A 3,459-nucleotide genomic window follows, 5' to 3' on the forward strand; every position below is an offset into this window, starting at 1 on the left:
AGCTGAGGGTTAGGAATTAGGGGTGAACATAAATGAGGTCGAAAGGGCATCAACCACGAAGAAACTGATGGGACACTCCAAATTGTCGAATTTTGACAAATCTACGATTAATCAGATATATGCCCATCAGTCAATAATGTGAGTTGTAATCATTTTAATTCCTTATGATTTCAGAGCACAGAGCTCCGAGGTTGTTATCTGGAAATTCCCCATGCTCTGGCAGGCTGGAGGTCCAGTTCGGTGACACCTGGAAAACAGTGTGTGGCCTTGACTGGGATTTGCAAAACGCCAACGTGGCCTGTGCACAGCTTCACTGTGGAGTGGCTGTGTCTGTTTCAAGCTCTGCTCATTCGGGAGGCAGTTCTCTGCTCATGGCTAGTGAGGTCTTCAAATGTGCGGGCAATGAGACTCATCTGGGGAAGTGTTCTCGGTCTTCAGAGACTCACCAGGATTGCAGTGGACACAACAATGTCACCCTGATATGTTCTGGTGAGTGCAGATTTAATTTTTAAAAATTGCTTTAATATTTGGAAAAAGTGATTCCGCTGCCATTCCTGGTATTGGTCTAAGTGTGCGAGCTACAAATTAAGCCTTTTAGTTTCCAATCTAATCATGCACTGAATGCTATTCTCTACACTAAACACGCAATTATTGGGAATTAAGATGTTTCAGTACGTTTACAGCTGTATTGGAGAAAAGCTTTCTTCGATTTTGTAAATGGTCGAGACTGTCTAATAGTCTATCATATGACCACAGTCAGCCCAAGTTGACACAAATAGATTGAAGTGAATATAGCAGAATTAAATGAATGTCAAGCCAGTCGTGTTTTTTGAGCCTTCCCTGCCCAGATAATATTTGTGAGCAATGTTTCCACACGGTTTGAAACAATTGAACATTACCCTTTCCAACAATTTCTGCAGCAAGAATTTCCAGCTCATAATGCTTCATCGCCTGCCTTGCATCAGCATGGTAATGTGTTCTACAATGGTCTTGCGAATTTAACATTGTGCCTGAAGCGACCCTTTTCGTTCCCTGACCTTTCACGTTGATTTGAATGTACTTTGCCTTAATATCACAGTGTATTTTACAACAGTGTGCATATCGACAGTTGTCTGATTCAGAAATTCTGTTCTGATTCTAATGCACAACACACCTCTTGCCCTAAAACTAAACATTTGTGTGTAATACTCCTCCAACGACCAGCAAACGGGAGCAATCTTTTCCTCATCTGCCTTGCTTGACGGAGTCAAATTTCCGTACACCTCCATTTCCTCCAGCTCCATTGCTTCAACAATTGCTGATCCAGTACAAACTTATAGAAGCTCGTTTGTATATCGGTTCCAGTATCGTTCATCTGCAACTTGCCAAGGACGATGTTTTCTATTTGTGAATTGTGCATTGTACTTGGGTCCTTGAATTCTTACTACGGGGAAACAGGCCATTCAGCCCAACAATTCACCACCAGCTTTGCGACCAGCGTCCCACCACATTCCTGCAAATCCCATGGCTGACGCACATGATTTATTTGTCCCTGGACATTATGGGCATTCTAGCCTGGCCACTGCACCAAACTGGACATCAGATCAGTCAGTAATTTTGTGAAACCTTCAGCTGCCAACATATGGATTATAAAGTCCCTCACCAATGTCTCAGTACTTTGGTTTGGCAGTGTGCCTGTCTGTGTGAAAACAATTTGGTTAAATTTAGGAAAAAGAAACGAGCATATTCGTTTGCAGCAGATTCTTTTTATTGATTTATATCTAATGCTTAAAACGATGATTTCACATTTCCAGATATCATTTACGTCGCTAAGTAATGACAACATTTCCCACCAGTTCATTTGTATTTGTTGAATTTATTTCGAAGTTTTACATGGATTCTTGACCCCTTATGGTATCTCTGTATTTCAGGCAGACTTGTCGACACTGAGGCCGCGAGCTCTGGTAATTTTATGATATTACTACATGGAGTAGAACCCCTATATTATGGTGTGTCTGTTTGAATGCCGTGTTGTGGTGTTCATGTGCATGCATTAATATTCATGTGTTAACCAGCTGTCAGCACATAAGCGAAGCGGCGGGGGGAGGGGGGCGCGGCTTGCAATGCTCCTGAAGATCTCTGTTTCCACGATTGCTGGAGAAGGCAGCGTGAGCAGTAATCCCTAGCAAGACGGCCAATGAGGATTCCTGAAAAGGTGGCAGGGATGTATCAGCTCTGACTCAATCTGTCGTCTGAAGACTGTGAGGGAACGAATGAGGGCTCCTGGAGAGGAGAGTGTGAGTGATCAGCTCCCACTCACGCTGTTGTATTCGGAAACAGAGAGAATGACTAGGAAGAGTGTGAAAGATCAGTTAAACACACACTGCTGCTGTCGGAAACTCATTGAAATGGTCTCACTGACGAGTGATCACATGATCATGCACCCCACAATATTGCTGGCTGGGTGGGACGGATGTGCCGTTTCATTTTATTACGTTTCCAGGGCAGGCTGTCCGTGTTTTGTCTCTGCTCACTGCTGAGCATGACGGAAAGCAGAACATCCCTGGCCCGTCCCTTTCCTGGGCTTTCCTGAAGTTGAAATATTTTCTGAACGCTTACCTGGATGGCCGCACCTCCAGCAACATTCAGGAACCTCAACACCATTCAGGAAAACGCAGCCGAGCTGAGAGACCCATATGCAGCCCTTCCACCACCGAGCCTCAGTACCAGCAGTGTGTGTTATCTGCAAGATGCGCTGCAGAAACTGACAGAAAGCTCCTGTGCTGTCACTGATCAAACACCAGACCCCTGTCATCTCGAAGGACAAGGGTAGCTGGTCCATTGAATAACCACCAGCGAGAAGCCCCTCTTCTAAACGAGCTCACCACCACCTTCTCAAGGGGTTAGCTAGGGACGGGAGATGAATTCTGGCCCAGGCAGCGACGCCCACGTCTCGTGAATTAATCATAAACATTGTCCAAATTAGTGTAAATATTTCCTCCAAAATATTTCTCTTATCCATGCTGTCTGTGAGTGAGCACCACTGTATCGTGTAACAGTCTGTTTCCTGAGTGAGATTGTGACCGAGTGCATTTGATTGCATGGAGAACGGGGGATGGGGGCTGTGATGGGAGTTTCCATGTTTATACATTGTGAACTCAGCTGCTACTCCTGTCTGTTACAGAGGCTGTGAGACTGAGACTTGAGAATGGGGGCAGTCCTTGCGCTGGCCGAGTGGAGATACACTATGATGGACTGTGGGGGACTGTGGATGCTGATTATTGGGACCTGGCAGCTGCTACTGTGGTTTGTCGGGAGTTGGACTGTGGGACAGCGGTCTATGCACCGTTCGGTTCTCACTTTGGACCGGGATCCGGACCCATTGTGACAGGGAAAGTTTGGTGCAGCGGGACTGAGCGAACTCTGCGGGACTGTCCATCATTGGAATGGGGTCACTACGACTTTTCACACGCCAACGAT

General features: G+C 45.7%; 1 long non-coding RNA gene across 1 annotated transcript; it reads left to right on the forward strand.

Annotated features, from left to right (window-relative positions):
* The first annotated feature begins 383 nt into the window (after positions 1-383).
* Positions 384-3,245, forward strand: LOC132206751 (uncharacterized). The gene is made up of 3 exons (XR_009443133.1): positions 384-489; positions 1,911-1,943; positions 3,164-3,245. It is a non-coding gene; the product is annotated as an uncharacterized LOC132206751 (long non-coding RNA).
* Positions 3,246-3,459: the final 214 nt, after the last annotated feature.

This window comes from Stegostoma tigrinum, chromosome 43 (genome assembly GCF_030684315.1).
Source record: "Stegostoma tigrinum isolate sSteTig4 chromosome 43, sSteTig4.hap1, whole genome shotgun sequence".
NCBI lineage: Eukaryota > Metazoa > Chordata > Chondrichthyes > Orectolobiformes > Stegostomatidae > Stegostoma > Stegostoma tigrinum.